This window comes from Hyla sarda, chromosome 3 (assembly GCF_029499605.1).
Source record: "Hyla sarda isolate aHylSar1 chromosome 3, aHylSar1.hap1, whole genome shotgun sequence".
Taxonomy (NCBI): Eukaryota; Metazoa; Chordata; class Amphibia; order Anura; family Hylidae; genus Hyla; species Hyla sarda.
In genome coordinates, this window is record NC_079191.1 from 402,451,889 (window position 1) to 402,465,287 (window position 13,399).

General features: G+C 42.5%; 1 protein-coding gene across 5 annotated transcripts in view; it reads left to right on the forward strand.

Moving 5' to 3' along the window:
* Positions 1–13,399, forward strand: part of PRKCE (protein kinase C epsilon) — a 478,701-nt gene that overhangs the window by 257,105 nt on the left and 208,197 nt on the right. The window contains exon 1 of one of the 5 annotated variants that reach the window (XM_056568107.1): positions 10,694–10,741. The exons of the other annotated variants lie outside the window; for them this stretch is intronic. The gene's annotated coding sequence lies outside the window, so the exon portion shown is untranslated. Of the gene's footprint in view, positions 1–10,693; positions 10,742–13,399 lie in introns of those variants that run through there. 5 annotated transcript variants of the gene reach the window in all.

The window sequence follows — 13,399 nt, forward strand, 5'->3', positions numbered from 1 at the left end:
GATTTCCTCCTCTGTGTATAGTGTATAGAGACATAGAAGTACAGGATCGCCCCCTCTGTGTACAGTGTATAGAGACATAGAAGTGCAGGATCTCCTCCTCTGTGTACAGTGTATAGAGATATAGAAGTACAGGATCGCCCCCTCTGTGTATAGTGTATAGAGATATAGAAGGACAGGATCTCCTCCTCTGTGTGTACAGTGTATAGAGATATAGAAGCGCAGGATCTCCTCCTCTGTGTATACAGTCTATAGAGATATAGAAGTACAGGATCGCCCCCCTCTGTGTATTGTGTATAGAGACATAGAAGTGCAGGATCTCCTCCTCTTTGCACAGTGTATAGAGATATAGAAGGACATGATCTCCTCCTCTGTGTACAGTGTAAAGAGATATAGAAGTGCAGGATCTCCTCCTCTGTGTACAGTGTATAGAGATATAGAAGGACAGGATCTCCTCCTCTGTGTACAGTGTAAAGAGATATAGAAGTGCAGGATCTCCTCCTCTGTGTGTACAGTGTATAGAGACATAGAAGTGCAGGATCTCCTCCTCTGTGTGTACAGTTTGTAGAGACATAGAAGTGCAGTATCTCTTCCCCTGTGTGTGTTCAGTGTATAGAGATATAGAAGTGCAATATCGTCTCCTCTGTGTGTGTACAGTGTATATAGATATAGAAGTGCAGGATCTCCTCCTCTGTGTACAGTATATAGAGATATAGGAGTGCAGGATCTCCCCCTCTGTGTACAGTGTAAAGAGATATAAAAGTGCAGGATCTCCTCCTCTGTGTGTACAGTGTATAGAGACATAGAAATGCAGAATCTCCTCCTCTGTGTATACAGTGTATAGAGCTATAGAAGTGCAGGATCTCCTCCTCTGTGTACAGTGTATAGAGAAATAGAAGTGCAAGATCTCCTCCTCTGTGTGTACAGTGTATAGAGACATAGAAGTGCAGGATCTACTCCTCTGTGTATACAGTGTATAGAGACATAGAAGTGCAGGATCTACTCCTCTGTGTATACAGTGTATAGAGAAATAGAAGTGCAGGATCTCCTCCTCTGTGTACAATGTATAGAGACATAGAAGTACAGGATCTCCTCCTCTGTGTGTACAGTGTATAGAGACATAGAAGTGCAGGATCTCCTCCTCTGTGTCTTGGAGATACAGGACAAAGCTGAGCAAATATTTGAGCAACAGGTGGGGGGGTGGGGGGGCTAGAAAAAGTTTGATAACAGGAGAAAGAAACGTTTTAATCTAAAAGATATATTACAAAGTTTCTTATATTCGCTTGTACTATTGATCTATGCAAAGTTTGTTCAATTACAGTGCCTGTTATGTTGACTTACGCCATTGTAGGTAGAGATAAGCAGCTAGGACTTATCATTTTACAACAACTTGATAGCGTTATTTTGTTCCCTATGTTCTTGCATTAACTTTTACTTGAACCTAATATCAGAGCTCTAATGGACATTATCATATGGTATTAGAAATTAGAATTAGGAACGTTACGGGCGGCATGACCTGTTATTGGCATGTCTTTTAAAATCCGACCCATGGGGTATCCAAGCTTTTATATTTCAAACGGAGCACAGTGCGTTCACGTAATCACATACCGTAGCTTTCCCAGGTTGAAAAGCCAGCATTGGCATCTTCAACATGCTTTAGCACCCCCCTAGATTTAGTTTATTAAGGGAAAGGGGACACCCCCTCTAGACATTGGACCAGATCTCCAATGAATAAACCTGCTTCAAATGCAATAGACCTGCTTCAACGCGATTCCTTGCTTGCTTGTTTTCTGCTCTAAACCAGTGGTCTTCAAACTGTGGCACTTCGGATATTGCAAAACTACAGCTCCCAGCATGCCCGAACAGCTGTTCGGCTGTCCATTCATGCTGGAAGTTGTAGTTTTGCAACAGCCGGAGTGCCACAGTTTGGAGACCACTGCTCTAAACCATCAATATTAACACCTACAACCCAAGAATGTCAGTGTACTAATTATTAATAAGGACGTCCATATGTCTACTATTCATACCTTTACACTTGGTATCCCGAAAACTGTTTATAGTCCTTTTATAATATTGCTTGTTTTTTGTGAGTTCATGCAGTGAATAAAAAGGGGTTAAAGGGGTTATCCAACATAAGGTTACTTTAGTACTTACCTTTCAGACAGTAATGGACATGGTTTAGGAGGGATCCATACTTGTCTTGGGGCTAAATGGCTATGTTGTGAGTCCACCATAACACTGCTGCTTTCTTTGTGTGAAATGGCTGTTTTTCCTGTTGGTGTTCCTTCCCTCCAACTTCAAGTCCAAGGATCCCTTGTTTATAAGTGTGAGGTCACTTTTCTCCCTCCCATACATCAGCCACCCCACTCATCGCTGCATACCTGAGCTATGTGTGCTGGTCATAAAACTACAATTCCCTGTAGCCCTGTTGAGAATGATCTCCAACCCAGCGGTCACTCCTAAAGCACAGACACGCTCTCTCTTAACACTTGACTAGTGATGTAATGTCTCAGGCCACACTGCAACCTGGAAAAAGCTGAGACAGTACTAATTTTGTATACTGCTAAAAATGAAATTCGGGGTAAAGGTCACAGAAGAATTGCGAGACCAGCCATCAGGTACCAGCCACAGGTACAGACACTTTATATACAGCCTCTGCAGCATAGTCAAATAAAAAATCCCGGAATACCCCTGTAATTCCATTCAGTAGAACCATTTTATTACTGTAATAAAATTGTGACCCCCCCCCCCCCCTATAATGAATGTGACATTGTTTTTAATGTCGGGGTTGCACAGTGTTTGGTGGATCGGTGTCACGGTAGGCCATGTGCTCTCACTGATTCATTGTTTCGGTTCTGCAGCCAAGGTTTGATTCTTTTGTTACATGCAGGTGCAAATAAGTCTCCGCTCTTTCTAATAGAGGCCACTGTTATGTAATTTATAGTGTTAGAATATATAATTATATAGTATTGTTATTTATTAGCATGTTTAATTTAGTTTGTACACTGCATCCGTTTTTAAATTGATGTCACTAAACTGCAATGTTTGCATCATTTTTGTGCTACCTAAACTAGTGTGAAGCTTGTGATACAGGTTGGACTTGTAGTTTGTTCTATATTGTCATTATCTATGAATATTTACATTTATAAATAATGACTGTATTTATCGGCATATAACGCACACTGGTGTACTGCTGGGCGGTATGACCAAAAATGTGTATCTCAGTATTTTTCAAACTCATGGCGGTTCCACTGTATTTGCCGACATTTTTTTTCCACTCATTTCCCCCCTAACCCTCCCCCCCCCCTCACTTAAATGAATTATCAGCCGCAGTGCGCTGGGAACTAATCATATATGACCCGCGGGCGCTGCTCTGCCTTTCCTCCCTCCCACCGAATGAACCATGAGCTGCAGCGCTGTCCCCACATCGGGGGACTATACAAGTTACCCGCAGGCGCCGCTCTCCTTCTCCTCCTGTGAGCCGCGACTTTCGAAATGAATGGGTTGTGCTGAATGGGTTGTGCTGAATGGGTTGTGCTGAAAGCCAGTGGGTTGCGGGTGCTGCATAACTTCTGATCAGAAGTTCTAGATAATACTAATGTAAACAGACTCACTGCCAATGTACAGCTAATAAGTACAAGTGATCAAAGTGTCAATTGCACAAAACCAACTAAACCATACCGCAATATATATTTATTTCAACAGTAAAATACCTAATATCGGTGAAAAAAAAAAATACAATGTGAATAGTGAAATATGCTAAATACAAAATGTACATTATCTAAATGAAAATATGCTAAAGCCGTAGGCTCCCCCCTCCGTCTACTCCCCCCTGTGCCACATCTTTTCCCCCCTCCATCATCTCCCCTTGTTCCATATCTTTCCCAGTTCTGTCTGCCCCCCTGTGCCACATCTATCCCCCTCTGTCTGCTCCCCCTCTGCCACATCTTAACTCCCCCCCCTGTCTGTCTTCTCCCCCCTGTGCCACATCTCCCACCCTCCCCCTCCATCTGCTTCCCATTGTATCACATATTCCTCCCCCTCTCTCTGCTGACCCCTGTGGCAAATCTCCCCCCCCCCCCGTCCTTCTGCTCCCCCCATGCTTCATCTTTCCCACCCCCCGTCTGTCTGCTCCCCTCTGTTCCACATCTTTCCCCCCGTCTGTCTGCTCCCCTCTGTTCCACATCTTCCACCCCCCGTCTGTCTGTCTGCTCTCCCTGTGCCACATCTCCCCCTCCCTCTGCTCTTCCCCCCCCCCCTGTGCCACATCTCCCCTCCCCCATCTGTCTGTTCCCCCCCCTGTGCCACATCTTTCGCCCCGTCTGTCTGCTCCCCCTGTGCCACATCTCCCCCCCCCCCCCCATCCATCTGCACCCCCCTGTGCCACATCTTTCGCCCCTCTGTCTGATGTGGGCCCAGCGGATGATTTATCAGCATATAACATGCAGATAGGGTTTCTGCATTATTTTTTTATTTTAATTAAAAGTGTGTGTTATACACCGTTAAGCACCGTGTCACCTACATTTATTTTAACTTATTAGAACCTGATACTGAAACGTTCTTTTATTCCAATCTGTTTCTATTGTCTAAATTTTTATTTTATTTATTTTATTTACTTTTTTTTTTAATTCTTTGTACATTAAAGGGTTACTCCACCCCTATTAGGGGATAAGATGTCTGATCACAGGGCCCCTCCGCTGGGGACCCCCGCGATCTCTCAGCAGCTTGGAGCTATGTTTGCTCCGTGGCTGATGACGGGCGATACAGAGGACGGGGTATCATGACGTCACGGCCCTGCCCTCTCGTGAAGTCACACCCCACCCCCTCAATGCAAGTCTATGGGAGAGGGCGTGGTGCCGTTGGCTGTCCAGGCATGCTGGGAGTTGTAGTTTTGCCACGCCTGGAGGTCCGCAGTATGAAGACCGTCATTTTCATTCCACCTGGCTCTGGCTGTGCTGTAGCTATCAAGTCGATTATGCTGTATTTCTTATCGTTGCCCGAGTCTTGAAGGTTTTTGGATTTTTATACTTGTTAATGTTCCATTTTTATTGGAGAGTTCCGAATTTTCCATTCACTTGGAATCGGTTCCTTTTGTGCGCTGTAGTGCGTCTATAATAACTGAACACATTCAATTGGCCTCCTTGGCAGACGCCATGCTCCTGATTTCTTCTGCACCTGGTTCCCTTTTCAGTATATGAGATTCTTTTTTTTATTAGCTCGTAGGATATTAGCAGCTGATATTTCTTCTCTTAAGCATTTTTCGCTTTATTATTTACAGCACGAATATTTGGAAAAGGAATGCAGCCTAATATAGAAAAAGGTTTATGGCTGTGTAATGTTAAAAGGGTTGTCTGGGTTAAAAAATCTGTTGTCAAATACCCCAGTTTGGGAATAAAAAAGAAATAGGCGTTCATACAGGAGAATTACCGGATCAAATCTCCTTAATCTAGTAGCCGAAGTGGAAGAAACTCCAAACCATAGTCTTATACTGGAGGGACCCAGCATGTCCGTGCATTACATGGCCATTGATTTCAATAAAAAAAATGGTGTTATGCTTTATTTCCCCTGCGGGGGTGCTGCAGGGAAATCGAGCACTGCAGAATACAAAATTCCAAAATATAGAAAAAATACCAGAACCTACTGCAATCATGAAAAGTCGGGGGGGGGGGGGGGGGGGGGGGGGGGGGGGTCTGTCACAATTCATTTTAACGGATTTGTCAAGGCATCTATAGCTCTTTTATGAATTAAATCAATGACGGTAGTGTGAACTGAAGCTTAGTATACTCAGTCCAATTGTATAAGGTCATTGGTTACCACTTCCCATCCGATGGCATACATTTACATTATGGTTGGTGGCCAAGCCGTAACGTGTAACTTCTGGGCAAAATGCCCCTTTAGGCACCAGGGTCCCAGTGCGACTGCTACCCCTGCACCTCCTATAGTTACTCCCCTGGTTGGTGGGACATTCCTGTAAACTTACATTATGGTTTGTCACTCTTTCAGGCGCCGGCTGTGTTGTTCAGCCAAGACCGTGCTGCATCAGCCAGTTTAAAGGATAACTCTAATCTCAGCCTTTTAACCCCTTAGACCCCTTTCACGCTACCGTTGTCACCTGCAAAATCTTCCATCATTAACTCCCGTCTAAAAGTCCCTAATACAGCCCTCAAAATATCCCATTCATGTCAGTGGGATTTTTTGACCATCCTGTAGCACCTGTTATGACGAACGGCCATTATTTTTGACGCCACAAAAGACGGTGCATGCAGTCATTTTTGTCCCAATAAAATGACGGTGGAATAACGGTTATTAAAATTTTAACATTGAAGTCTATGGGTGACGGATGTTCGCAATTGACATCTGTTAGTGCCCTCTGGCTCCTTTCACACTATATGTTGCTCCGTTTTAAAGACCCGTTACAATGTTCCGTTAAGAAAACCATTAAAAACATCTGTTAAAAATCCTATTCAAGTCTATGGGATTTTTTGATTATCCGTTATCACCCATTATAGCCCATTAGGAATAAAGGACTTATTTGTGACAGTAGAAAAAATGTTACATGGCACAAATTTTTCTCATGTCACAAATAACGTCCGTTATTCATAACTGGCAATAATTGGTGATAACAGATAATCAAAAAATCCCATAGACGTGAATAAGGTTTTTAACAGACGTTTTTAAGGGTTTTCTTAACGGGACATTGTAACGGGTCTTTAAAACGGAGCAACATATTGGCCCTCATTTACTTAGAAAATCGCGTTGTAAGTCTATGTTGCTTTCTTACCCGACTGCTTTTTTCCCCTGGTATTTATTATTATGTCGCATCCTGTTTGTCGCACGTGGGTTTTGTTGGTTTTGGTTTCCAACTCCTCTGAGCTGTCGGGAAAAAATCCACAACAATACAACAAATTCGGGTTGGAAACCTTTATAAATACGTGGGAAAGCTCAGAAATGTCGGGTAACGCCCCTTTTTCGGGTTTGGGAGAATCCACATCGGGTCCGTCGGGAAAAAATGTCGCATCGTGTCGCAGACTGGCGCACGATGTCTGCGACATGGCGCAGACAAAGATGCGACAAAAAAACCCGACAAAAGAGGTCGGGTTTAGAATAGTAAATGAGGGCCATAGTGGGAGAATTATCAAAACCTGTCCAGAGGAAAAGTTGCTGAGTTGCCCATAGCAACCAATCAGATCGCTTCTTTTATTTTTCAGAGGCCTTTTAAAAATGAAATAAGTGATCTGATTGGTTGCTATGGACAACTCAGCAACTTTTCCTCTGGACGGGTTTTGATAAATCTCCCCCATAGTGGGAAAGTAAGGCTTCTTTCACACTACCGTCATGTTCCTGCATTTTGACCGCCGATTTTCAACTGAAAGATGTGATTAAACAATAGACAAAATAACTGAACCTGACGGATGATAACGGATGACCAATGTCCGTTATTTTAACGGGCATTCTGTCAAAATGGAGGACACGTTCCATCTGTTATCACCCGTTATTTCGTCCGTTATAGTCCGTTATTTTATGTTTGTTATTTTATTTCCAAGTTCTGAGCATGCGCAGTACAAATAACGGATCATAACGCACGATAAATAAGCAGATGCTGAGGTAAATCATAACTGAAGTTTTTAAGCTGTAAAATAGAGATTGGGAGTCTCTCTGTCATCCCTATCTGGTGTTACTTTAATGGCTGTTCTCGTGACGGGGAGCAATGGGCAACAACGGATCCTGGCAGCTCCCATTTACTATTATGGGAGCCACCGAGCGCCATTATTTTTTTATGGGATTAGTGGGAGAAAAAGATGGCGCAAGCTTCCCTGACAGCCGTCACACTGCCATGTGCTAACAGTAGTGTGAAAGAAGCCTTAGGGTATGTTCACACTGCGGAATGTTAGCATCATTGTGAATGGGTCTTCAGCGAGACCCGTTCACACTGCGGAATTTCAGTGGTGGACAAAGTCGCCATTCTGCCGTCATATCTTTACTAATGCGGGGGGGGGGTATATATTTATAAATGTGCAGGCGGGGGTCATATCTTTATTAATGTGCTGCAGGGGGCATATTATAAATGCACCGGGGGGCTAGATATATAGGCTATATGTCTGCCCCCCCTGCAGCACTATATATCTTGCCCCCAACAGCGCTTTTAATATACACATGGCCCCCCCCTGCCACTCATAATATTCATTTTAAAAAACCCTGCTGGGAGCCCTGAATGGCTCCTCAGTACCGGCCATTCAGGGCTCCCTGTGGGGGATTTAAAAATGAAAGTAAAAAAACACCATACGCGGAGCATGCCACCCGCTTCCCTGCTTAATAACTTCTGATCGCATCAGGTCTCAGAAGTGAGACCCATGCGATCAAACCCTCAGCCCCTATACTACAACCCCCATCATGGAACAGACTCTGTTCCATGATGGGAGTAGTAGTAAAAACACTAATGTAGCCTCCCCAACCACCGGCAGACTCCCGCAGCCGGGGAATAAATACTCCCATAATGGAAACAAGTCTGATCCATGATGGGAGTAGTAGTAGTCCCTCAGCACTGCAGGAGTCTGCTGATGTCACCTCTTCTGAGCATGCTCAGAAGTAATAACGGATATTGTAAACCAGGTGCAAACGGATGACATAAAGGCTCATCCGTTTGCCATAGACTTAAATGTTAAAAATAACAGCCGTTAATTTAGCCGTTTCTTGTGACGGAAGAAAAATTTGTGGGAATCTGTAGGCAGAAGTGTTAAAGCGGCCGTACATAACGGGTCATAACAGATGAATATGCCTATTATTTTGATGGACATTATTCAGCTGTTATTACTCGTTATTTCATCCGTTATTATACATCTGTTTTTACACAGAGAACGGATGTTTAATAACAGATGAATGCTCATAGTGGGAAAGGAGCCTAAGACAAATTTAGAAAAAATAAGATGGCCACATGTTGTTCGTTGGCCAATTGCTTTTCAGCATAAGCAACAGATCTTCATACAACATGTGGATGTATTTTTTTTCTAAATTTATTTAACTTTTTGTAAATATGGAAGTGAGACTCAAGTGTCCAAGGGGTGTTTCCCTTTATGACAGAAGCCCAAAAATAGTGAGTCCATAACCCCTAAATGACAATGGACATACAGTGATCCCTCAACTTACAATGGCCTCAACATAAAATAGTTTCAACATACAATGGTCTTTTCTGGACCATTGTAACTTAAAACCAGACTCAACATACAATGTACAGACAGTCCAGATCTGTGAAATGTGTCAATGGCCGGAAGAACCGACCAATCAGAATGGACATTTTACTGGTAAAACCCCTGTATTACTGAAGTGCATGCACTGACTGGTGTCTGGTAACGCCCCCTACAGTACAGGGAGGTATTACATGTTCTGTACTACTCTTTACCTTTCCCAGGGTTAGCTACTGCTTTGGACACCAGGTGGGGGCGGCTCCATGTAACTTTTTTAGGACACTGTGTAGTGTATAGTCAGTGATTACAGCTCCCAGCAGATCTTTATTACTTTTATATGTAAGGATTTGCTTTATCTATATTAGTTATCTACTTATTTTTCTTTAATCTTCACTTTTTCCTATTTTTGGATGCCATTTTGGTGCCTTCAGAACCAATTACCAGGTTTCCATAGAGTTATGGTCTCAACATACAATGGTCGTCCTGGAACCAATTCATATTGTAACTTGAGGGGCCACTGTACATGTACGGCATGGTTGTCTGTTTAGCACATGTACGTCCTGCTGTGCATTATGTCTATGAAGAGAGCACAGATGCGCTTGCTTGATAGATGTGACAGCTGCTAATGATGCTGATGTCTTCCATTAACCCTTTAGATGCCTTGATCAATGCCAGTCACTGCATCTAAAGGATAAAATTACAGGTGCTGGTGGGTTCGGCCGTCACGTTCCCCCCCCCCCCCCCCCATAGATATGACGACGCGAGGGGGCGTGACGTGACATCACGACCAAGGCCCCTAACCCAGCATTCGGAACGAAAAGTTCAGAATGCCGGGGAGGCATGCAGGAGATCACGGGGGTTTCCAGTGGTGGGACCCCCGCGATCAGACATCTTATCCCCTATCCTTTGGATAGGGGATAAGATGTCTAGGGACGGAGTAACCCTTTAATCCTCAAACACTTTTCTTAATTTTTTTTATCATTGCATTCTAATAGCTTTGAGGTTCTTTGTGGACATAGCCACATGTAACCGCATTAGGGCTTGTTTTTTGCTGGACAAGTTGTGCTTTTTATTGGCACCATTTTGGGGTTCCTATCACTTATTGCCTACATTTTAAGAATTATTTAAGGGGTGGAGGGTTATGAAAAAAAAGTAAACACCAAAAATGAACATTGTGATAGGTCTGCTTTAAAATAAATAAAAAGAATACTCAAGTGCCTGATCCCTGCTTAGCTAATCATTGTTATTTCCTTTGTGTTGGCACCAGTAGAGAGCAACAGGGACCTGGGCATTGTAACAGGATCGGGCAGATAAGTATCTATTATTTTTATGGATAATTGAATTTTTACCCTTTACCCTTTTTTCACCTACTAAATATTACAGCTTGTGAGACTTATATCTGTACTGTGCAATGTTTTTATTATTATATTTTTTTTTTCCCAAAAAAATCTCCATATTGCTAACTGGAACATATTACTAAAATTAGCATCCATGTTTTCTTTAAAGGATAAGGAGACCTTGGATTATAAGAAAGATTGCAGGAAGGGATGCTGCTTTATTGGGTGAACTGAAGAGCAATTAATATTATAATGTATTTTATTTCTTTTTTTATAGTAATTGCGGGTATGTACACTGAATTCCAGAACATATTGCAGTTTGAGCTCTGTGGGTAGAATTGCTCTCAATTTCTAATGATACATTATTAATAGTGAACTGTTTTGGTATACAGTATTGGTCTTATTTTCTCATACGTGAGCGCCCTCTGCTGGTAACTTTTTAATATAACACGTTGAACCAAAATGATATAATGAAAGACTGACTTATAATGTTGGCGAGCCAGGCGGGAGTACCTTGGGTCATCAACAGTAGGGTCCGATAGTGATAAGTACTGTTCAATGGTCAGAGTCACAATATTTTAGATTTAATGGGAAATATTGTATCAGAATAACTGTGCGCTATTCTAAAGACTCATCTGAAAGTGTAGTATTTATATAGAGAGTATTTATAAAGAGACACAGATTGTAAGGTATGTGACACGTTTTATCGGTGTATATCAGCTGCTCTGTGTGGGATTCCTCACATTTATTTAAAATATTTGGAATGGATCCAGATTTGTAAAGCACAGAAATATCAAGGCTGTCTGGCCAGTGCCATAGAAATCATAGCTTCCAAAACTGGTATAATAACAAATAAGCCTCCATACAGATATTGTATTGTAGAAAAACATTAAAGGGGTTATCCAGGAAAAAACTTTATATATATATATATATATATATATATATATATATATATATATATATATATATATAATGTATATAGAGTAGTTAGGAGTAGCCGTATTAGTCCAGTGATGCAAAAAGCAAAATCATCGGTAGCTGCAGTATCTTGTAATACCTTTTTTATTGGACTAACAAGATTATGTAGAGAAGCTTTCGGGATTCCTCCCTTTCTCAAGTCATAAGCATTTCTGAGCTAACAAGGGGAGAACACACGTTCTATCTCACAAAATATGCAGGGGTTTAAAACAACATATGTGGAGAATGGACATTAAGTTGGGCCATAAATTGTATAGCAATAGGACTATAGATACAGATAAGGATGGGGGGTGGGGGGCTGGAGAGCAGAGGTGAGAATGGTGGTTATGCTGGACATAGGAGAAAGGACAATTTTACTACAGAGCCATAGACTGAAGATAAGACTTAGACAGGGGAGGGGGAGCAGGGGTGTAATGGTGTTAGAGCAGGGAGAGGGAAGACAGTTTAGCAAAGGTTATAGGAAATTTTGATAATCGGATAAGTAGCTTAAATCCACATTAAGTCCTCTGTTCTTGAAGTCATAAAAAACTATCATTTTGGCTTCAAATGTCTTTCTTTCCTGGGTGTTCTTGAAGTTTCCTTTCAGGATCTTGATTTTGAGGTCCTGTAGGGAGTGACCTGTTTGGGTGAAATGGTGTCCAACTGGGGTTCAATAGTCCTTTTCTCTATGGTTGTTGATGGACGATCTGTGGAGGTTCATCCTTTTATTGAGTGGCTGACTGGTCTTACCAATGTAACATCCCAGGTCACACTTGGTGCATTGGTACAAAGTTGGTGCAATTGAAATTATTGTCCATTGATAAAGCCTCTATATGGCTTTATTGCTGAAAAAATGATGTCTCTGGAAATTCAAAGAGGCAAAAAATTATAGAGGTAATCCCGAAATTATCAGTTATCTCCTATACATAGAATATCAGGGTTTGGTATGGTTTCGACCAGCACTCCATTTAATAAGCAATTCTGGGAACATAGAGAGTGAATGGAGTGCTAGCCATCCGTGCCAGCCGCTGCTCTGTTCGTTCGGAAATCAGTTGACCAGATGACCTTAGTCCTTGGGATGGTTGGGAGTCCCAGCAGTCGGATTCCCAAGGATTGGCCTGGTACTTTTGATCTTGCGATAACCCCTTCGATGGGGTATTTTTAGTGTTTAAAAAAACGAAAAAAAACGATATTAACTTGGGTTGGGGGTGGGGGTAATAGAAAAAAAAAACATACTTACCCCAACGCAGTCACCCGCAGCTCTGTTCGGTTTCCCCAATTTTCTCATTTCTACCTGCTTCTATGATGATCGCGTAGAGCAGGACCTGCTGGCTCAGCCAATCACTGTGTCCCGCCTTGGCCAGGGATTTGCTGAGTTGAAAAGGTCCTGCACTAAGCACTCGGAAGCAGGAATGAGAGAGGAGAGACGAACGGGAACGGCAGGGGACTGGGGGTAGGATAGTATGGCACAGACAATTTTGGTCTCAAAGCAGTGTTTCCCATCCATTGCAAAACTACAACTCTTAGCATGCCCGGACAGCCAGAGGCTGTCCGGGCATGCTGAGAGTTGTAGTTTTGCAACAGCTGGAGGAACACTGGTTTGGAAACGCTGCTTTGAGGCCAAAATTGTTAGTGTCCGTAAAGTGCATGGCATCTCATCCTTATGTCATGGGTATTAGAAGCTATCCTTGGAACGACCCTTGGTTAGGCGGACAGCTCTATATTTTTTGCTTAAACCTGATTTCTCCATTAACTTTTTGTCCCTAAAATTCTTTTAATATTAAGTAATGACGCCGGTTCGCTCAGGCTGGTAATGATATTATAGACTTGCTCATTTCTCAGACTTCCTCGTGTCAGGGTTTTATGACTTAATATTATGAGCGCGCTCGCTTCTGTTCTCCGATGACTTTTAATGTCAGCTAAGTA